Raw genomic sequence first — 23,451 nt, 5'->3', positions numbered from 1 at the left:
TATCAGCTGCTTTCAAGGCTGAGGCAGGAGAATCATTTAATCCCAGGATTTCACGGCCAGTCTGAGAAACAGTGCATCTCAAGAAAACGTTTTTGGGAGAGACTTGAGATACATATTTAGTTTCTTGGCTGAGTGTCTTTGATATCCAGTTGTACCAGAAGCCTTTCTGACCAGCTCAACTGGATAGTTACAGAAACAGTGTGGAATGCAATGTTCTTATATAGCAAGTATGCCTTTGTGTTAATAAAATATAGTCAGCCCTTGTTTCCACTAGCTCTGGGTAGGTGGAGTGCACCAATTATGGATCAAAAATATTCAAAAAAATATTTGCACCTCTGTTGCACATATATGACCCTTTTTGTCATTTTCCCTACATGATACCGTACAACAGTGATTTACATACAATTTACACTGCATTAGGCATTCAAAGTAATCTACAAAGAATCTGAAGCATGGGGAAATGTATATATGCTCTGTGTAAATACTACACCCTTTATTCAAGATTTCAGCTTCTCCCAATTTTCATATTATTGGGTTGTCCTAGATGACTATAGTGAGCTCTTTTCCATGTGATATGTAATGCCTCTTTGGATAAGTGCCCAGCAGGGAGTTAAACAGCTTAGGTGGCAAGCAGAAGTGGAAATGCCCCACTTTCATGACTCATTCCTAGCTGGGAGGGGACACACCACCTCAGTCATTGATGGTATTCTATGGCACAAAGAGTCAAAATTTCAATGCGAAGCACTTGGCAGTTAAAATCACCGTAGTCACTGTCATCTTTGATGCCCAAAGGCCCCTCCTACAAATAGATAACCACTATAAGCAAGAAAAACCCAACAGGTTACTGCTTTTATCCTACACTTCCCAATATCTTCCCAGTATCTTTAGTTTTTATTGCCATGTGGATGCCAGGACCCAAGAACCTAATAAAAGTTTGCATTCCATCCCTGCTTTTCTTCTAAGAGAAGGGGAATTGTTATATTGCTCAGGCTGGCCCTGAACTCCTAAGCTCAATGATTCTACTGCGGCAACCTCTAAGTAGCTGGATCTACAGGTATGTGATATTGTACCCAGCACCCCCATCTTGAGAATAGTATAGTCCTGTTGGCCTCAGGTGCTGGCTGGGCATCCTTGGCTCCATTCCTAAGTGTGCTATTCAGTCTGAGCCACTTGGGTCTGCATTTTCCCTTTATCAAATAAACACACCAGCCAGACTGCTTAGAAGTTCTCAGGACTTCCTCTATAAGTGTACTTAAGCTAGCAAGTATTCACATCTGTGGAAGCCAAAATTGCACATTTTGGTTCCACATCAAGCCTCAGGGGCTGTGTGAGTACTCACTTCCCAAACTATGAGACCCTGACAATAAATAATGTGTAAGTTCTCAAAAACCAGGAAGGGTGCACAGTCCGTTTCCATGTCCCTTTCCTTCTGCCTCAGTCTATTAGCAAGAAGCCAAGTCCTGATGCAATGAGAAACCAACCCCTCTCTTCCTTGATCCTCACTTCTTTATGCCCTTGATGAAAGGATTCAGTCAAGACACACAAGCCATGAAGAAACAAAAGTAGCATTTATTATAAAGCATATAAAGCAAGAATCACACTGTCCCACCAAAGCTTGAAGGTCGGCAGTGCCACAAAGGCATCTGCACCGAGTGCAAGATTGGATACATTTTCGTGTACACAAAGATAATTCCTGGTGTTTACAGAAATGGGATAATCACAATGCTTATCAACATTTTATTTAGACTTTACTTTAAAATCTCAACATGCATTTCTGCTCCTTTTAGATGTTCACTGTTTCCTTGGAGGCAGCCAGGAATATCAGGAGGAACGTGCACAATGTATAACATTAAGATGTCATTGTGCTCTGTGGGATCACTTTAGGTCTGAGACCTAACAAATGATTATAAATGTATTATATATTGGAACTTTTCTGTAATTAACCAGCGATGCATGCTATTTTGGAAGCCCCCCCTTATCCCTCAGGCCTACTAACTATCTGCCTAACATTCCCCTCTCAAGAGTTGGGACCCTAAAATCATTTAAGGTATTGGGACGCCGAGTCATTCCAGCTACTTCCTGCTGAGTGTGGGCAACGAGCAGAAATATTTAGGGTCCAGACTCTTGCTGACTTTCAGGTCCAGGGGGTGTAGTGGGGGGTCCAATGTACATCACTGGGTTAACAGGGGACAGAACTATCTGCAAAAACATTGACTGTAAGTAAGAAGAAATAAAGTTTAGAAGACACTCTACAAAACATGGTCCAAATAAAAGAAGTACAAGAACAAAGCTTGTAACAGTTATTAACCATTTCCATCCAGATGTTTTAAAGAGACATGTCCACATCCTTTCCCCAAAGCTAGGTTTAGGTTGCGATGTAGCCTGGACTGGTCTTCCTTGTTCCACTAAGCCCGACTGATTAGCTATATACACACAGCATTCAGCTTCGAGGACTGCACAAGCCCCACCTTTTGCTGCTGTCAAAGCATCAAGGGCCATCTGATGTTGTAGTGCTGCCTTCCTCATAAGTTGGACTTCAACGTTTAACAAAGAGATCTGTTTGGCTGTGTCATTAAGGGCTTTATTAAGATGGCGAGTCAGGGATTCTATGTGCCAAATAACATCCCTTAATCCCACAGAGCGAACGTAATTAGAGGACAGATCTCGGGTCCTTCTGCGTCGTAACACAGGGAGGTTGGCCGGTTTATCAAGAGTTTTCATCCATCGGCCTTGCATCCAAGGAAAACCCAAAGTGCATCGACCAATCCACCCAGGGGGCAGCCAGGGCCACAGATTGGTACCACAAAGCCACTGGGTGCCATTAGGGGCAGCCCAACGTACTCCAGGTCGCGAGGACCAATCAGTAGCAAACCAATCCTCTGCTTGTAAAATGATAGTATGCTGGCACTGGTCAGAGTGAATCCAGCCCAAGTATGTAGAAGCATTGGCCCAGGCAAAACGTGAATGGTTGCGCTGTTCCCAACAAAGTGGAGCCACCTGGCCAAGCTGTCCCATAGTGGGAGTGAGCCATATATATTCATCCCGTATTTGAAAATACCCGTCTTTGTAGCGATGATTTTTATCTCTGATCATAGGGAGGGTCCTATCTTTTGTAAGAAAAGGCTCAGGAAATCTCTGAATGATGGCATCAGTTACTCTCTTTGAAAAGTGTTTTCCATGCCCCTCCTGGTTCAAGGTCAAATTGATGGGCCACTGGTATACGTCTGAACGAGTGGCTGTACGTAATACCATAGACTCATCTTGTTCCTCACGTATATAAGATTGTAGTTTGTTCCAGTCATTGCCCTGAAGTGGTGAAACCCACCATGGAACTCCTTCAGTGCGAGAAATGGGGAGTAGCCCACATATCCAGCAATTATCATGCCTTGTATCCTGGGCATATTGTTTGGCCCAGTAAAGAAAGGAATTGGACTCTTCTTTCGTATGGCCAATTTGGGACAAAAAGCCCATCAGGAGTAAAAGATAAAACATAGTTAAGCAAGGGATGGAAGTTGAATTTCTTTTGACCTGTTTTATAAGGGCCATTTTGGCACCACCAGGTAAGCCTGTATCCCTTACAAGCACCAGTGGGCAGAAGTGTCAGAAAGGTTATGATTAGAAAAATACCCACGGTGCAGGTAGCTCTCTGTTGGAAGGTAGGGTAGGGAAGTTAAGTATTTACTTAACTGAAATGGACTTGAATGGGTACTCTAAGTCTCCCAGCAGTTTGCTTTGCTGGGATGATGGTAGCTCTGGAGGATCTTCTTTCTCCCTTCCGATGTTTGACTCAATAATGATGAATCCAGTTGGCAATGCCTGGAATGTTGGAGAAGAAAGACGTACAGAGAATGAGTCCTTCTGAAGAGGAGTTAATCACTGGCCTTGTAGGCCTCCCCAGTATGTTTCAATGAGAACTAATATTCCAGATTGATAGGACTTTGAAGGCTCACGGCAATACCTATAATCGATATTCTTGTATTGTCTGTTGGAATATATAAGAAAGGTCAACTCTGTAGCACTTCAAATGGGAGTTTGGTCAGTCTCCACCACAGTGACTTAGCTGGGGGTCAGGGGACACAGGAGGCGATCCATCCCCAGTTGGCACATTTTGGGGGTGGCATTATTGGCCAAAAGGAAAATTGTATTGTAACAATTTGCTCCATTTTAACATGGCAAAAATGCGAGTACATCAAAATACGAATGTTACATCCACAGTTAATTATGCTCTTAAAATGTTATCTCAAGGGCTGGCGATGTAGCTCAGTGGCGCCTGGCCTACCTGGCAAGCATAAGATCCTGAGTTTGATCCACAGTACTGAAAAAGAAAAAAATGTTATCTCATTTTTCACAAATGCAATCTTTGCATCTTTGCAAGTTATCCAAGTTTTTCCCTATCTGTCATTTTAATTTTCTACTTAAATAGGTTAACACATTCAGACATGTTGGAGGCGGGAAATTGAAGGCCTGGCCCAAGAGGCACAGTCTCTAGGCCCCTCACCACCACTGCTGAGCGTTGTGTCCTTGTAACCAACAGGGGACTGAGAATGCCACCAAACCTTTCAGAGACCCCGTGCCCAAAATGCACCGCCAAACCCACTTGTTTCTCCCAAAGTACCAACACTGAAACTCATCCTGAATACTGCACTTTTAATTTAGAAAAAACAACTCATACATTCAAAGCAAAACACAAGAACAGAGCTTTCCATAACCAAACATCCCACTGCGGCACGCGTGCCATAGATTCTCCAACCCTGACCTAGTGTGTATCTTATCACACATCTGTAAGGACAAGGGCTGACACTAATTTCCCAAAGCATAAAGTGATATAAACTGCCTAATATATACCAAAACAGTATAGCAGTCTTTGAATTCATTGGCATCTAACGGGACTTAAGCAATGCTCTATACAGAATCAAAACCATTCTCAAAGCAGAATTATCAAAGTAAGGTTAGCAAAACTCTTAACAGTATTCCATTTTTTTAATCAAAAGCACCCTTACCCCCCTACCACCAACAACATGGCAGAAGAGACAACAAAAAATGTGAAAGCCTAGGAATAAATACCTGTAAATACAAATTCATCAGCCTGAGATATCACAGAGTATAAATTATCTTACCCGAGACACAAAGTCTCCGATGCGTCAGGATAATTCCAAGCCCGCAGAGTGTTGCAGCCTATTGTAAAGGCAAGAAAATACAGGTTTACAGTCTTAACCCAAGAGAGGGAGAGAGAGGAAGAGAGAATATGAGAGAATGAGGGCAGGAAATCAACTCTTACCACTTGGTAAATTAGTGATCCAAGTCAGCACCAAAAAGGCGCTCCCGGCGCTCCCAGGAAGCCGGGCCCTGATACAGTAAGGGAACAGCCCCTTGCTTCCCTTCTCCTTTCTCTGTGCCCTTGAGAAAGGAAGGATGCAGGCAACAGATAGGATGTGCAAAAGCATCGGTCGGTCGTATTTATTCTAAAGTAGATAAAGGAGGAGTCACACCATCAAGGAAGAAGGCGGTCCTTGCCACAAAGCCATCCGTGCCGAGCACAAGTTTGGATTCATTTTTATGTGCGCAGAGGGTACTAGGATAATTATGATGCTTATCAACATTTTTACCTAGAAGTTACTTTGGAATTGCAAAATGTCTGTTTCTTTCAGATGGTCAGTTTTTCCTTAGGGGCTTTAATCAAGTAAAGAATTTGCAAAAGAGAATTTGAGAAAGATAAGTTCTTCATTTAAACCAGGTCCCAGCCCAAGGCAGGAGGGTCTTTAAAAATATTTCCCTTCCTGATATCACTGGGCTATAGGCTAGGGGAGCCAGAAGTGGAATATGGTCTTAATTTAGATTGCCAAGTATCAGAACAAATGTGCACAATATATAACCTTAAGACTTCACTGTGCTTTGTGGGGTCACTTGGAGCCTGAGACCTAATAAATAATTATAAATGTATTGTACATTGAAGTCTTTCTGTGATTAACTGACAAGCCATGCTGTTTTGGAACAACACCCCCCCCCCATTCCTCTGCCCTGCTGAAGTCCAACTAGTTGGCTAACAATTCTATGCAGTCAGCTCATTCACATCCATGAGTGCTGAGGAGACAGGTGTCCTTCTTTTGACCCATGTTTCCCTATAATTCATTTGCCTGCACACCCAGATCCCATGTTTCCAGGAGGATGCCTGCACCCTAGACAGGGTATAGAGGGGCTTGCTGTTCGCACTTCTCCATAAAGTGATGGTTGTGTCAGACCAGACCTTGTTCAGTACACCAATTTTTTGAAGTAGCTTCACTAATAACCAGTCCCAAGAGAGAATTCCACTGTGTGGAAGATAACACAGAGTATCATGCTGATGACCACCAAGAACAGGGCTCCAAACCATTCTGCATCCCACACTGAAGTTTCACCAGTTGCCCGCATCTGGCAAGACAAAATACACCCACACCCAACATTTTAAATTTATTAGGTCTGCTGCAGATAGGCTGCAAGAGACAATGACAGCTTCCTCTCTGAGAAAGATCTATTATGAGACAGTAGCCAAGGCTAAACCAACCCCTCCCTGCAGCTGCTCAGGGTAGATAGTCTTCACTACAAATGCCCTGCTTGACTGCGAATGCCCATTTTACTATAATTAAAGAGGCCCAAGAGGCTCCCTGCCCTAGGCTTTGAAGGACAACCTGCTTTCAGGAGATAGAGGAACAAATCTCATGCTGTTCAGAGGAGTCCTTCCATACCTCAGATCCTACACTGCCTCCCCGATATACGATATATATGTCTCCAGAAAACTGCATCATCAGCCCAGAGAGTTCCCCAGGGCCCAGTGCGCAATCCCCTGCTCCACTCTGCCTGCCAATGATGATGTACCTAGGACGGCTTGACAGTTACCGATCTCGTCTACTCTAATAGCTTTGCCTTAACCAGGATGTAAGATAAATGAGACTGTTCCATGTGCAGTGTCTTCTATCTGATGTTTCTTTACTTACAATACTGTGTTTGAGGTTTTTTTCATGTTATTTCATTCATCAGTACTTTGTACCTTTGTAATGCTGAATTCTAGTCTACTGAAAGAATATACCACAATTTGCTCATGTTTTCTTGCCACTTAATGAGTATTTGGGTTGATTCCAATGTGGGCTACTGTGCACATGGCTTCTACACAAATGTGATTTCGAGCCCCGAGGATTTAGCTCAGTGGTTCCACCGCCTGCCTCGAAAGCGCAAGGTCCCGAGTTCAATTCCCGGTACCAAAAAAAAAAAAAAAAAGCTTCCAAGAAGAATGCAGTTTCATTTCTCAGAGGCATACTTAAGAGAATAGGTGACTGTGTGGAACAATAAATATACAATCCATTTTACAAAGAATCTGACAAACCATTTTCCATTCCTTCCAGCAAAATGTGAGAGCTCCGTTTGCTATTAGCAGTGTGCGTCTGTGTGCATGATTTTACGTATTGCATGCGTATGTGATTTTATATATATTATGTATGTGATCAGTGCTGGGATCTAACTAGGGCATTGTGCGTGCTTGGTGAGCCTACTAAGTTTTCTCACCAATCCTGTGTTGTTTTGTTTTTTAAGATAGGGGTCTCACTATGTAGTTCAGGCTGGCCTTAAGCTCACTGTGTAGCTCATGCTGGCCTTGAACTCACAGCAATCCTCCTGCCTCAGCCTCCCAAGTGCTGGGATTACAGGCTTGCGCTGCAATGCCCAGCTCCCAGGTGTATGTATTTTTTTATTTTAATTTCCCTAATAGTGTACACTAGCATCTGATTGTGGCTTTAATGCGTATCTCTGTACTGACAATGGTACTGGACATATTTTCATGGGCTTATTTGCCACTTACCCGTTCTTTACATGTCACTGTCCCCATTCTGAATACTGAAAGTAATGCTTTATTAACATTATTAGTAGCACATATGCTCAGACACATGCACTTTTAGACCCTATCAAACATGTTTTGAAAATATTTTCTCTGGGCCTGTTGCATATCATTTTACTTAAAAAGTCTTTAGAAGAGAACCAATTATTTTTTAGCTAGATTAAATATAATTTATCCATTTTTTTCTTTAGTGGTTCCTATCTATGAAATATTTGCTTAACCCAAGCTCATCAGGATTAACTGCTATATTTTCTTTAGAAGACTTATCTCTTCAGATTTGCCATTTTTATATCTTTGATAAATTTTGAATTGTTGGGCATAATGCAAAATTAGAATCAGCATTTTATTTTTTTTGCTTTGTTTTCTTTTACACGTGAATGCTCAGTAATTCTAGCACCAATCCTAACTGCAATCTTCTCCCTATTAAACTTCTTGGACATAGTAGCCAAAAATCTATTGAACATATAAATATAAGTCTATTTCTGAAAGCAACATTATTCTATTTCTCCAAATGTTTGTATTTACACTAATACCATATTAACTAAAATTGCTTTATATTAATCAAAGAGAGAGATGGTAGGTGCCACGCCTTATGCTTTTTCTAAATTGGTTTGGCTCTTTGAATTCATTTATTTTTCATACAAATTTTAGAATTTTACTTTCTCATGTAAATTTATTAAAATTATAATGGGATGTTCATTGGGGATTGTACTAAATGTATAACTAACAGATAAGGGGTTTTTTTTGTTTTTTGTTTTTTGTTTTTGCTACTGGGGATCGAACTTGGGTCCTTGAGCTTGCGCAGCAGGTGGTGAAACCACTGAGCTAAATCCCCGGTCCTAAATGTATAAATAAATGTGTAAAAACTATAATGGAAATATTAGGCTTCTAATCCATGCAGTTGGTATATCTCCATATTTAGACCATCTTAATTAATCTGACCAGTGTTTTCTAACTTCCAAGTAAAATTTTGCATATATTTTCACAGATTTTTTTTCCCAAATGTATCTTGGTTTTTGACACTATTATAAAATATATTTTTACTTCAATACTCAGTTACTCATTGTTGTTATATGAAAAGATAATGATGTTAATATATTCATTTTTGCAAGCTATGAAAACTGAGTTACAATGAGGTGGTATGTACATTGCTACACGTAAGGAATAGCCAAAGGAATAGACTAATTTATCCCTTATTCTAGACATCAGCCAAGCAGAAGTCCCATCAAGTAAGCGATATAATCAGACTTGAGTGGTAGAGATATAACTCAGTGGTAAAGTGCTTGCATACTCAAGACTCTGAATTCCATCCCAGCACCACCAAAAAATATTGGATTTAGAGATGCTATAGTACAGAATGTGCATTATTCTGTGCAATCCACAAGAAGCATGGAAATATGTGTGAAAATTGCATTTAAATGGTCCTTGAAGGTTCCTTGGAAGAAGCAATTTCTGATTGAATACAAAAAGAATAAACAGCTGATAACACACAAGGAAAATTAGGAAAGTCCAAGAAAGGATGAGTATTTAGGTAGAGACCAGGACATAACAGAGACTTCACGAGGAGCTTATAAAGTAGTTTATCCCTTGTCAAAGTTTTCAGATTTTAGAGTTTTTGTGATTGTATTCAGCAGCTACTGTGGGAAGGTCTGATTACTTCAGAACACAGCTGGCATAACTATAAAACGAGAATGTGAGGGCCTTCTATATTTGAAGAAAAAGCATGAGGTTGATGGGCAGACACTGTACAGGCAAAAGAAAAGTAGTGGCTGGGGAAAATGAGAGACTGCTAAGGTCCAAGAAAAGTGGCCACAAAAATAGTTAGGGTTATCAAGGTAATTTTTGTTTTTGTTTTTTGTTTCTGTTTTTGCCTAGTTAGACCTCCCTGTGAAAGATGCTGGATCCTCAGAAGAAGACAGTTCTGTTCCATCACAGGTTGCTTTCACTCCTTAAACTCACACCACAGAACTCCATGCCACACTGTTTGTGATGACCAGTGACCCCTATGTCCACAGCGCCATCTAGCATCCAACAAAACCGAGGCCCACAGACGAGCAAGGGTTCTGCAAAAAGATGGAGGTTCAAGAGCGAGGACTTACTGTGTTCATTTGAGCAAGATGTTTTTCAAGTATTTATTTCAAAAACTGAAACATACAGCTGCTGTAGGGATAATATAAGTCATGATTCCATGCAAAGACACAGGGAAGACTGGTCTATGCCTACTTTTCCTGTGGATTCCCACAGATTTGCAAAATGAATGTACACAAGCATCCTACACTTATAGTCACATCTACAGTTCATATCGGTGAAGCTAGGTCAGTTGACTGTACAAGGTCTTACATTTACCCTTGAGCAACTATGTTAATACAATTTTGCTCCTCAGTCACAGGGTAGATTTTTAAATAAATGGAATGTCTTAGACTAAAGGTCACATTTCCCAGTGTGACAAAGCTGCACCAACAGCAGACATAGATCTGGGTGGGCCTCACGGTCCATAGGAAGGGTGCCGTTTCCCAGCGCCCACGGTGTGCAGTGAGGAGGTCATGTGGTGTGCGCTCTGCTGTAGCCAGCAGGGCGAAGGCCCTGGTGCAGGCCAAGCTGCAGTGAGTGTTGCCCTGCACTGCAGGGTTTCTTTTTGTGGGCTCTGGTCAGCTCTAGTCTCCCTTAAAGCGATCCCTGGAAATTTCCTATTAGACACTTGCATTTCGAAGACTAACGTGTAACCTAAGGTAAAGAAATTTCCTCTTCGGGCTTCCTGTCATTTTGGTTCTTGTTCTTTAACATTCTGTTTATTTTGTTTTGTGCTGTTTTGCTTTCCCCAGAAAACCACTTATAGTATTTTACACTTTCTCCTTGTTTGTATTCATAAAAACATTAGCCCAAAACCATAATTTCATACCCTTCCCTTTCAATATTAATGATATTTATTCATCTTTCTAAAGGTCATCCGTGAAATTCAAATATTTTTCAGTGATGTTGAACTTATTGAATGTCATTTTAAAAACAGATCACTGTTTTATTGTCTTTAAATTTGTCAATTGATTCTCATTTTATTGTTCTTACTTTTCAAAACAAACAAAAACTGTCTAGGAGAGGACTTGTGGCCGTACCAAGATGAATGTTCTCCAGTCTCTACATCCAATTTTAAATTACTGTTTCTAATTTAAAGGTTGTATAATGCTTAAAATTTTTCACAATTTGTCTTAAAATGGCTTTTTTATATATCCTGACTTTCCCTGGCTACTGCATCACACTAGTCCTTACTTTAAACTGATCATACAATCCCAAAATTGTCTTTCAAATTGATCCTACCTCTTTGTCACATATGCTACTCTCCTAATTCTGGATTTTCTTTTGCTTTTCTTAGAAAAATATTCTCCAGACTCCTTAACGCAGAGGTCAGCTTTTTTTCTTTTTTCTTTTTGGAAAGAGCCCCTTGTATTGTAAGCTTTGCGGGCCAGTTGGTCTCTCCGGCAGAGAGGCACCTCTGAGGTTGAGCCTGACAGTAACCATGGATTTTATGTAAATGAAGAGGCCTGGGGAGACCCAAATAATGCTTTATTTACTACTGCAGGGTTTAAGAGAACAAGGTAATCTCTGAAACTGCAGCTCAGTCCACTCCTTGATCACAGAAACAAGCTGTTAAAGATACAACCACAAAAGTCACAGAGATTTTCTCTTTGTTGTTAAGTGTTTTGATTTTACCATCAGTTCATAGTTTTGATGAATTTTTTAAAGCAGTGTTAGGAAAGGTAAAAGGGGGAACCTCCATATAAAAACACTAAACTTACAGGCCAGGGATTTAGCTCAGTGGTGCCACGTCTGCCTTGTAAGCACAAGGTCCGAGTTCAGTCTACGGTACAAAAAAAAAAAAAAACACTAATTTTTTTATTTGATGCTGTTATCATGTTTTTATATTTCTATATACTTGTAGTGACATTGAATATCCTATTTTTTTTAAAAAAAGAGGAGGGCTAGAGATGTAGCTCAGTGATAGAGTGAATTGGCACGAACAGTTTACCTTCTAATACTGATCTCAATCACTAAAAATTGGAATGCATTACCAATATTAAAGCATTGGCAACATTTTTTTATATATCCTTATCAAATATGTTAATGTGTGTCCCTACATGTTGTATTTTCTGTCTTTTCTTTTTTTGGTACCGGGGATTGAACTTGGGTCCTTGCACTTGAGAGGCAGGTTTTCTGTCTCTGATTTGAAAGAATGTTAGTGATACTTGTTAAAGCATGGTCAGTACCACCATCATCACATAGATACTGGGACTATGATAATGAGAGGTTTTTTATATCTCTCATTATATTTCTTGTACTCATGAAATCTTTTTTTTGTTTTGGCGGTATCAGGAATTAAACTCATGGCCTTGCACTGAACTCATGGCCTTGCATTTTCGTTGCAGGCGCGGCACCACTGAGCTAAATCCCTGGCCCTGTGAAATCTTATATAACCTTTACTGTGTCTAAAGAATTTACAAACATTAACTTATTTACTAAGTAGCATAGAGAGTGAAAATCTTTCCTATTCCTGTTTTCCAAAAATGACCATGCTTATTCATTTGAGATATTTTATGTAGCTTGTTTTATTTTCCTTGGCATATATTTTGAAAGTTGTTTCCGTCATTCCTTCCAATAGCATGTTTTCTTTCCTTCCTTATTTTTTAAAAAATGAGAAAGCTACTTTGTCTATGATGTCCTCATATGTATTGAGATATATTCTCATCAAAGTTGAAATTAATTTTCTTAAAAATAAATGTGGCTTTGCCAACTGATTCTTAAGAAGTACCTGGAAATTTTGCTAATCACCTTTTATGTCTTTTTTTTTCCCCCAGTACTGGGGATCGAACTCAGGACCTTGAGCTTGCGAGGCGGGCAGGGCACCACTGAGCTAAATCCCCGGCCCTACATCTATTTAATACACTTAAATAAATGTGAACATCTTTTATTCCTCAACAGCCCCTCCATCACATTCTCAAATAAAAGAAGAAAGGAAAGAAAGACATTTGAGGGCTTCTGAAAAGTGGTAGCACTTCTGCCACTGACTCACAGGATGCAGGTCTCCTCTGGCAATCTGGGCCTTAGCATGGAACAGCTCCGGCTGCTCTACAGATTTCTACTTTGTCATCCTAGCTCAGAAATGGAAGAGGCCTCTCTAACCATTCTTTCTTGCTCAGAGGTCCCCTGTATCTCTGCCAAATCTCTGATAATGATAGCTTGTGTTTCAACATGGAAGCCTGAAACAGCTTTTATCGAGCCATCTTGCCTAGTCTTAAAGTGTTGCTCAGATTTGGCTGGAAACTAGGTAAAAAAAAGAATTCAAAGTGAGAGGAATAGTTAAGATCTTGGAAAGCCATTAATCCATGAAATGATAAACAGCTTTCCCCTTAGGGACATGGTCAGAATTTCAAATAATAAATATCTTTGTTGATCCCTTAGATAACACAAATGATGTTTGTATCATGTCTGAGTGCTTTCTTCAAGCTCTTCCCAAGGTTTCCAATAAGAAGCATCTTTTTGCAATAAGAATTTTTCCTTGTAGGGTACACTGTCTAAATGCCAAGCAGTTACTTTTCTTTACAAGATTCACTGTGGTTAATCATCATGCTCTAAAGAGAACAGACAACTACAGAACACTGAGGGAAGGTTGGAAATTTTTTTTTTTTTAACCAAGAGGCTACCTGCTAGAGGTGCATGATTCCAAGTATAGGCTGTCAGGGCTGATGGGTCTAACTTGTGCATGATTTAAATGGCAGACTGTGTGGTCCCGTGGCCCTGGTAACAGATTCTGAAAGTCGAGTGGGGCCTCAGCTCCCCATGAGAACTTGAAAGGTAAAATAAACGGTGATGTTTCTGGCATGTTTTGAGGGTGGGCTCAGCCTTGCCTAGGAACCTAGTGAGAAGCTGTAACACACCTTTTGGATTTTGGCTTCGTGTTTGGTTAAGGGATACAGGGCTGCTGCTGGTTTTATACAACTTGGAGGGTATGCGATATAGCAGTGGACTGAGAAAAGAAAAACATGGTTTGTTCATTTGTGCAGGGGCCCATCCCTATCTGCTTGAAATACCATTTTATTCTAAATCTCCATAAACCTTATACCTGTTGATAGGCTTTGAATATATGGGCTCAGGAGAAACTATTAAAATTACTGTAATGGGATAGAATATTTAAGCCTTTGTTATTTTTTTCTTCAAAATATCTTCTTTTAAATTAGGGTATGTTTGTAGTACATGATAGGTACTGATAAAGTAATAAAATATCTTGATCATTTTCAATGCCTTATTCTAGACTCACCACTCCTCCAAAATTTTATATGCTTTGGACTATGTCAAAAATTGCAAATAGAGGGCTGGGGATTTAGCTCAGTGGTTTTGCCACCTGCCCCGCAAGTGCAAGGACCCTAGTTTGATCCCCGGTAGCAAAAAAAAAAAAATTGCAAATAGTAACTAATTCTCTAAATAGTACAGAAATTAAAACTTTATTGTTCCTAGTCCTCAAAATTGACCATGCTTAGCCATTTGAGATATTTTATATAGCTTCTTTTCCTTAAAAAATATATATTTTAAAAATTTTTTGTCAACAATTCTTCTAGGATCATTTTTGTTTGTTTGTTTTGGGTACCAGTGATCGAACTCGGGTCCTTGCGTTTGCACAGCAGGCGGTGACATTTTTGTTATATTTATTTTTAATTTAAATTTAGTTTTGGCTGATACATAAAGCATCAAAATATTCATATGATGGAATAGTGAAAACAAGATACACAGTGGAATAGCAAGACTGGGCTTAGCTCAAAAACACTAGTTGGAAATTATAGCCAAGGATCAATGGAGGAGGCCTGTGGTTGAGAAATTACCATGAGGTAACAACAGGTGTTAGGCAGATTCTGCCTGAACTGACATAACAGGATTCTTGCTGGGGAGTCTTGCTGAAAAAGGCAAAAGGGATCATTCCTCACCACCAGGGAAGAAGGTGGAAGTTCCACAAGCTGATCATCACACAAGAGAATAGAGGAGAATGAGGAGATATGGGGAGGGTCTTACTCAAATGGTCCTAAAGACAGCTGAGGAAACTGATTAAACTTTGGTTGAGCAAAGAATCTTTCCCAGGTGTTAAAATCTATTATACAGCATATGTAAGAGGAATTCCAAGTTCAACTAATACTTAGCAGTTATTTTATGTCAAGTATTGTTCTCAAATAGAAAATATAGGTCAGTGTGTTCTAGGAATTTAACTGTTTGCATGGGAAAAGAATGGTAAATATGGCCCAGATGTAGCTCAGCAGCACAGTACCTGCTTGGCAAGTGTGAGGTCCTGAGTTCGATCCCGAGTACAAAAAAAAGAATGGCAAATAAGTTTATAATCTTAAAGCAGCAATTAGTGTTGGAGTATGAACACAACCCCGCTCCTCTGCCTGCAGAGATCATGTTTTTCACCCTTATTCTGAAATGAACACCATCACATACCTTTTCTGTTTGCTAGTGGCCTAAAGGTCAAATACTGTCCCCCAGATGCTAGTGTGTTGTTGCAAATTACCCGGTTGTCAGACTCCACAAATCCTTACTCTGCAGTATAAACGCACATTACCAACAGCAAGCACTTGTTGAGGAACCTGGGATATTAAATGCTAATACCCACCCCCTTGCTCTACTATTCCAAGCTTCACTCCCCTGCATTTCATCAGGACATTATTTAAACAGCACACTGAAAAAATGTCTTGATTATGCACCCATGGCCTGTCTCTAATTGACAATAACATCACCAGATTTATTTACGTACGGGCAATGGCATTAAGCTAAGGCCAGAGACAGTGATAGCCTCCAAAATCACCTAACCCATGATACAGCGATTACTGAAGGACCAGGGTTTGGTGTTGTTTTTGTTGTTCTTTCTTTTTGCATCCCTGTGGATCAAAAAAACATGCTCCAGGTCTGGGGATTTAGCTCAGTGGCACCACGCCTGCCCCGTAAGCACAAGGTCCTGAGTTCAGTCCCCAGTACAAAAAAAAAAAAATCAAAAAAAGGTGCTCTGCACATGCTAAGCAACCACTCTAACACTGGGCTACATCCCTCACATCTAAAATACAAAGATTTTAAAGGAAAACATGAGAACCAAGTGCTTTCCTTCATAAAACCTTACTAGATAATGGTGTTGTCAAAGATTTTTAAAAGCCAGACACTAGCTGAAGAGGCAAAGACAGCGACAGCTTTTAAGTAGTCATAATAGAAAGAAAGACCCAGCATGACTGAATTCAACTTGCTTTTTACAGAGATGAATTGTATTTTGAAGGGAGAAGCAGAGATAGAGGGAGCAGGTCAGAAGTAGTGCCTTGCAAGAATGGAGCTCAGAACTTACAAAGGCCTAGTGAATGCACATGTGAGTGAGTCTACTGTGGGCAAGAGGGTTAGGTGTGAACTGAATTCAACTTTGATTTGCACAGATGTGAATGGGCTTTCTAAAAGAATGAAGGCAAAGGGGTATAAGAGGTGGACCAGGGCCCTAATAGAGACAGAGAAGTGTGAAATTTCAAAGGGTTCCTCAAAGTAAAAGTGGTTAGGCGAGCTGTGTCTGCTGGTATCCTATTAAGGAAGTTAGGACTCTGTCTCTCCACAAACACTGGGAAACTGAGATCCCAGTCTTGCTGCTGATTACATTTCAAAGGAATGGCTTTCAAGTCCTTGAGAAATATACTAGAGTTGAAAGAGAAGAACATACATCTAAAAGAACAGAGGAAAGATTCATAATTGTGAGTCCATTCCTGGTAAGTTCCCTTAGGAAGGGTTGGAGTGAGGGCTATACTTAGGTGTCAGGTACAAAAATAAGTTCTTATAGCGAGCTTGACTCATTGTAGAGTTGCAGTCTTGAGCTATTGGATTGAGTCAAATAAATTAGTTAGAAAGTCTGTAGATTCAGTATCAAAGACAATAAATTTATTATGAAGTCTCACTGACTCTGAATAATCAAAGTAGGAGTTGTCATACTTCCTGATTTCAAAACTTACTACAAAGCTACACGAATTAAAGCAATGTGATTTTTTTATATGGCCAGGTGTATGGATCAATAGAATTGAATATACATCCCAGAAATAAATCTTGTCATATACACTCACATGATTTCCACATTTTTCAAAATATCCAAGATGCCATAGAGGTGTATACATGAGAACGGTGATTCTTATTTTATTTTATTTTTTGCAGTGCCAAACTTAGGACCTCATGCATGCTAGATGAGCACCTTTCCTGGTCCATGCATAGATTAGTCACTCATACTGATCACCAGTTTTCTCCTATGTCTTTGAAATTTTGATAAATTCAAGAGACCCACTCCATATAAAATTATTTGTACCAGCATACAAACTTATTTTCTTTCTGGAACAAGGAATTGGATACAAAGGTAGTATACCCTGGATCTATATCCTTGCAGTTTTCATTTATTCATTTATTTGTATTTTGAGATAGGATTTCACTGTTTCTAAGACTGACCTTGATGATGATCTACATGAAACACAAATTAAACTTCCTAATCTAGGATGACTGAATTTTTCAAAGTTTTCAGGTCCATTAAAAGTAAAGTCTTTGGGGAAAAAAAATTTTACCAGCAGTTTCTCAGACAAAGGTCTACTATCTAGAATATATAAAGAACTGAAAAAATTCAGACCCTCCAAATTCAAAGACCCAATTCAAAAATGGACATCTGAAATGAACAGACATTTCTCAGACAAAGAAGTAAAAGCAGCAAAGAAACATATGAAAAAAATGTTCGACATCACTGGTCATTCGAGAGATGCAGATGAAAACAACACTGAGATTCCACCTCACCCCAGTAAGAATGGCTGCTATCAAGAAATCAACCAATAACAAATGCCGGCAAGGCTGTGGGGAAAGAGGAACCCTGCTCCACTGCTGGTGGGAGTGTAGACTGGTGCAACCACTGTGGAAATCAGTATGGAGATACCTCAAAGAACTAGGACTAGAGGTCCCATTTGACCCAGCTATTCCCCTACTGGGTATCTTCCCAAAAGAATTAAAAGAATTATAGCACAGAGATATATGTGTACCCATGTTTATAGCAGCACAGTTCATAATAGCTAAAGTTTGGAAACAGCCCAAGTGCCCATCAACTGGAAACTGGATAAAGAAAATGTGCTATTTTTATAAAATGGAGTACTATTCAGCCATAAAGAATGAGAAACTAGAGACATTTATAGCTAAATGGATGCATATTGAGGCGATACTCTTAAGTGAAATAAATAGGACACACATATGTAAATACCAAATAGTTTCTGTGGTGTGAGAAACTGAAAGTGTAAATAAGGATTAAAATGATTAAAATGAATAATTGATCATTTGAAATAGGAAGAAAAGGTCCAAAGGGATAGGGGAAGTGGGAGGTGAAGGGGAAAGGAAAGAAGGGAAAGGAAAATTTATAAGAAAAGGAAAAAATGGAAACAAAGTCTTTGTAAATAGGGAAGGGTGGAGGGGGTGAAAGGAGGACAGGGAATGGGGAGAAAATAAGAACCAAGATGCATCATGTACAGGTACAAGCTCCCAATGATAAATGTAAATGTATTGTGTACCTGAAATGTACCAATAAAAGAATTTAAGGGGAAAAAAATAAAGTCTTTTCATAGTTATAGGAATCCCATTAGAAGGATGTGTTTTGTAACTGCTGATATTATAAAGATAAACAAATACTAAACACTATTTATGTAGTGCATTTTTTCTTCAGTTCAATGTCATAACCTTTCCTTTACTTATGTGTTCATTTCTTCCAGTCCTGGGAACTGAACCAAGAGCTTGCCCATGCTAGGCTTGAGCTCTACTACTGAGATACACTTGTAGCCCAAGGGCCATAGTCTTAAGTCCAGACAGATATTGCATTCAATATTTGATGTGAATACCAGACAAAAAGAAAACAAGAACTAAATCTTTCTGAAGGTTTTGAATATTGTTTATTCCCATAATAAATACTGTAGCTAGCTCCTTCATAGCAAGTCATGGGAAGTTGCTGTAAAACTTTATTGAGGGTCAGGGATTTAGCTCAGTGGTGCAGCTCCTGCCTGGCAAGCACAAGGTCCTGAGTTTGATTACCAGTACCAGGGAAAAAAACTTTATTGATTCTTTGAAAGAACAAAAAAGACATTTGAAAATAAATTTAAACATAAGACACTCGTGAATGCAGTTCAGTTACAGTGAGGTTGCATTTCCCTTCTGTGCCAAATGAGGTAAGATTATGTGCTGAGAAATTTATTCCTTGTACTTTGCCTTTCCTAAGTAATATGATATTCAAGCATTAAATATATTTCTGTCTATTGGAGCCATTTTAGTGTTTCTCTGCCATTTCTGTAATCAATAATGTAAATAACTATATAGAAATGCAAACTAGTTAGATTTGTAGATTTGCCACATAAAATTCCCAGATAAATTTGAAATATAAGTAAATCACAATGATTATTTTGGTCAAAAATATATTTACTGACATATACCAATTGTACATATTTATGAGGTATAATGTAAACATGCAGTACATCTATGAAGTATGTTATGATCAAGTAAGAGAAATTAGCCATTCCATTCCTTGAAATATTTACCATTTCTTTATATTAGAAAATTTCACATTCATCACTTCTAGTTATATTACATGTGCAATAAATTTTGGTACATTATAGTCAGTCTGCTATGCTATAGAACATTAAAATCCATTCATTCATGGTTACTGCATTTCAGTACCTGTTATTCAACCTCTATCTCCTTGCCTAGCCTTGTTAACCTCTAATGATCTCCACTGTACCCTATCTTTTTTAGAAATCAATATAAGTGCTCAACAACCAGGAGACAGAAAATCAGATCCCTTGATTCCAGGTCCCTTTCTCTCTGCCTCAGTCCATGTAGTCAGCTCATTCACATTAGAGAGGCAAAGTGACTCATGTTTCTGTTGTCACCATCCTTCTGTGTAATTCATCAATCTCTATGCCCAGATCCCTTGCCCCCAAGGCTATTGTCCCTGTGCTAGGCTGGATAAGAGGCCATTCTGCTTTTCACATTTCTAGAAAGTGCTGATTGTGTCAGACCAGACCCTGTTCAGTGCACCAGTGTCTTGAAGTAGCTTCACTAATTACCAATCCCAAGGGAGAACTTCCGCTGTGTGGAAGATAAAAAAGATTGGCACAATGACAACCACCAAGAACAGCAATCCAAACTCTTCTGCCCTCCATACTTCATGATGTAGTTTATGAATTGCCTGAGTCTTGTGAGGTGAAATGAGCTCATATACAACAATTTATTTAAAGCAGATTTATTGCAGATAGGGAGCCAAAGTATTGTCCAAAAGTTTGTTCTATTTTGTATTCCCAATAGCAAAACATTAGAATTCCACTTGCCTCATTCCATACTCACCAACTTTGTTATTGGCAGTGTGTGTGTGTGTGTGTGTGTGTGTGTGTGTGTACACATGTGTTCCTAGGGCTGGGGATTTAGCTCATTGGTTTTGCTGCCTGCTGCACATATGTGTTCATGTTATAGTATATATAGTATAGTTGTGTGGGGTCCTGGGGATCAAACCAGGGCCTTATGCATGCTAGGTAAGCATACCGAGCAGTACACTGAGTCCTGTATTTTTTGATTTAGCTACTAGAGTAGAAGTATAGTGGCATCAGATTATGACTTTAATGCATTTTTTTTGGTACTGGGGATCGAACTCAGGACCTTGCGCTTGTGAGGCAGGCGGTGGAACCACTGAGCTAATTCCCCAGCCCTTAATGCATATTTTTTAATGACAATGGTACTAGACATATTTTCTTAAGACTTTTTGCCATCCATACTAAAGAGGAAAGGGCCAGGGGATTTAGCTCAATGGTTTCGCTGCCTGCTGTGCAAGCGCAAGGACCCAAGTTTGATCCCTGGTACCAAAAAAAAAACATACTAAAGAAGAAAGAAGTGTCACTCTTCTGTTAAAAACTGTGTGGAATGCTACATTAGTGTCATTGTGAATAAGCATAGTTATAAATGCTTTATAAAATAACCCTATCAGTTATGTCTAGGAAATATTTTCTCTAAGCCTATGATATCTCTTATTTTTTAATGTCATTCAAAAAGTATCATTGCTTTATTTTGATTAAGTATAATTTTTCTTTTCTTTTCTTTTGTGGTTTATAACATTTATTTCCTAGCTATGAAATATTTTTTAACCGAAGCAAACGAAAATTTCCTGCTATGTTTTAATTAAAAGCTCTGTGGGGTCAGGGATTTAGCTCAGTGGTGCTGCCACCTGCCTTGCAAGTGCAAGGTCCTGAGTTCGATCCCCGGAACCCAAAAAAAAGCTCTGTGTCTTCAGATTTGACATTTGAATCTATAATAAATTTTTGTTTGTTTTTTATTATGTTTGTTTATGTGGGTGCTCAATAATTCTATCACCATTTGTTGTAACTGCTATTATTTCCCCCATATTTTTTTTGCAATATTAACAATCTGCTGACCATGCAAATATAAGTATACTTCTAAATGCTACACTGTTCTGGTTATCTAAATGTCTATTCTTCCACCAGTCTCACACTATATTGATTAATCTTTGAGCATCATGGTATGTGTCAACCAGCATTGTTCCTAGTTTGTTTGGGGTTTTTTTTGGTACAAATCAAACTCAGAACCTCATGCTTGAGAGGCAGATGGTGGAAACACTGAGCTAAATCCTTGGCTTGTTCCTCATTTTCTAAATTGGTTACTCCTTACAAAACACTTTACTGTCTCATATACAGTTGAGAGTTTCATTTTCCATATAGATATAAAATTTTATAATGGGATATTCATTAGAGATTGTAGCAAACTGTGAAAGATGACCTAGTAATATTGAGCCGTTCAATCCATGCAGTTGGTGTATCTCTACATTAAACCATTAGACTTTTTAATTATTCTGATCCATGTTGTCTAATCCAAATACAAATTTTGCACATTGGGCTGGGGATTTAGCTCAGTGGTTCTGCCACCTGCCTCACAAGTGCAAGGTCCTGAATTTGATCCCCGGTACCAAAAAAAAAATTTTTTTGCACATGTTTTTCCAGATTTATTCATAAGTACATCATGATTCCTGAAGCTATTGTAAAATGCATTTTAACTACAGTGCCCAATTATTCATATTGTTTTGTGGAACAATGATTTTGACACATTCATTTTTTTCAAGCTAAGAAAACTGAGTGGCAACCATATGGTAGGTACTTTGCTACATATAAGGGGTAGCTAAATACACAGTAGAAACAGATTTATCTCTATTCAAGACCTCAGGCCTGGGCATCGTGGCACACACCTGTAGTCCCAGCACTTGGAGGCTGAGGCAGAAGGATCCCCTCAAGTTTCAGGCCAGCCTGTGCTACTTAGTGAGCTCAGGGCAAGCTTGAACTACATGGCAAGATCCTGACTCAAAAAAAAAAAAAAAGACCTTAGCCAACCATAGATTTGATTAAATAGGCAATATAAATCAGACTTGAGTGCTAGAGATGCAGCTCAGTGCTAGAATACTTGTATGTGAATTCCATCACAACACCATGGGATAAAATCAGATTTTGAGATTCTATTGTGCAGAATATGCATTACTGTGTGAAATTTAAAATAACCATGCAAGTGGCCATGCAGAGTGCATTTAAATGAGTATTGAAAGTTCCTTAGAGGAGGCATTTTCTGATGGAATAAAGAAACAGTAAGTAGCTGAAGATCATGCAAATTGAAAGTAGGAATGACAAAGAAAGAATGAGTATTCATTCAGATACAAAGCAGGGCATGTAAAGAAGCCAAAAAACAAGATACTCCACACAGAGTGTATGAGGTATCTTATTCATTTTCAGTATGTTCAGGTTTTATAGTTTTTGCAGTTGTATACAGCAACTGTAAGAGCCTGGTTAAATAAAAACACAGCTGGTAGAATTTTAAAAGCAGAATGATGGGCCCGGAGATTTAGCTCAGTGGTTTCGCCGCCTGCTGCGCAAGCGCAAGGACCCGAGTCCGATCCCCGGTACCAAAAAAAAAAAAAAAAAAAAAAAGCAGAATGATGGAGTTTTGTATATTTGAAAAAAACAAAAACAAAAACATGGCGTTGTTAGACATACAGGCAAAAGAAAAGTATTAGTTGAGGAAAATCTGAGACAGCTAAGATCCAAGAAAGGTGGCCGCAAAAAGTGTTAGGATTATCAAGAACTTTCTTTTGGTCTAGTAGACCTCCCTGTGAAAGAGGCTGAATTAGACCATAACCCTCCTCCTTAGAAGGAAACAATTCAGCTCCATCACAGGTTGCTTTCATTTCTTAAACACATTGCAGAAGTACATGTCACACTATGCCTTTTGAAACCAGTGGCCCCTGTGTCCACAGCGCCATCTAGCATCCGTCAAAACTGGGGCCTAATGACAAATTTAAAGGGGGGGGGTGAGGGGGGGGGTGGAATGGAGCTCCAAGAACAAGGAGTTGCTGTGTTTCGTTTGAGCAAGATTTTTTCAAAATTTATTTATTCATTTTTTTGGTACCGGGGATCGAATTCGGGTCCTAGCGCTTGCGCAACAGGCGACGAAACCACTGAGCTAAATCCCCGGCCCTC

General features: G+C 39.3%; 1 long non-coding RNA gene across 2 annotated transcripts in view; it reads left to right on the top strand.

Annotated features, from left to right (window-relative positions):
* The window catches only part of LOC106009997 (uncharacterized), a 34,637-nt gene extending 20,245 nt beyond the window's left edge, over window positions 1-14,392 (top strand). The window contains exon 3 of one of the 2 annotated variants that reach the window (XR_002397439.2): window positions 9,744-14,392. This is a non-coding gene — a long non-coding RNA (uncharacterized LOC106009997). Of the gene's footprint in view, window positions 1-9,739 lie in introns of both variants that reach the window. The other variant, XR_002397438.2, reaches the window with a different exon arrangement.
* The last annotated feature ends 9,059 nt before the right edge of the window (window positions 14,393-23,451 follow it).

This window comes from Heterocephalus glaber, unplaced genomic scaffold (genome assembly GCF_053883595.1).
Source record: "Heterocephalus glaber isolate CG9 unplaced genomic scaffold, H.glaber_assembly_v1.0 deba00001531, whole genome shotgun sequence".
NCBI lineage: Eukaryota > Metazoa > Chordata > Mammalia > Rodentia > Bathyergidae > Heterocephalus > Heterocephalus glaber.
Note: the sequence above shows the minus strand (reverse complement) of the source record. Positions and strands in the feature narration are given on the sequence as shown.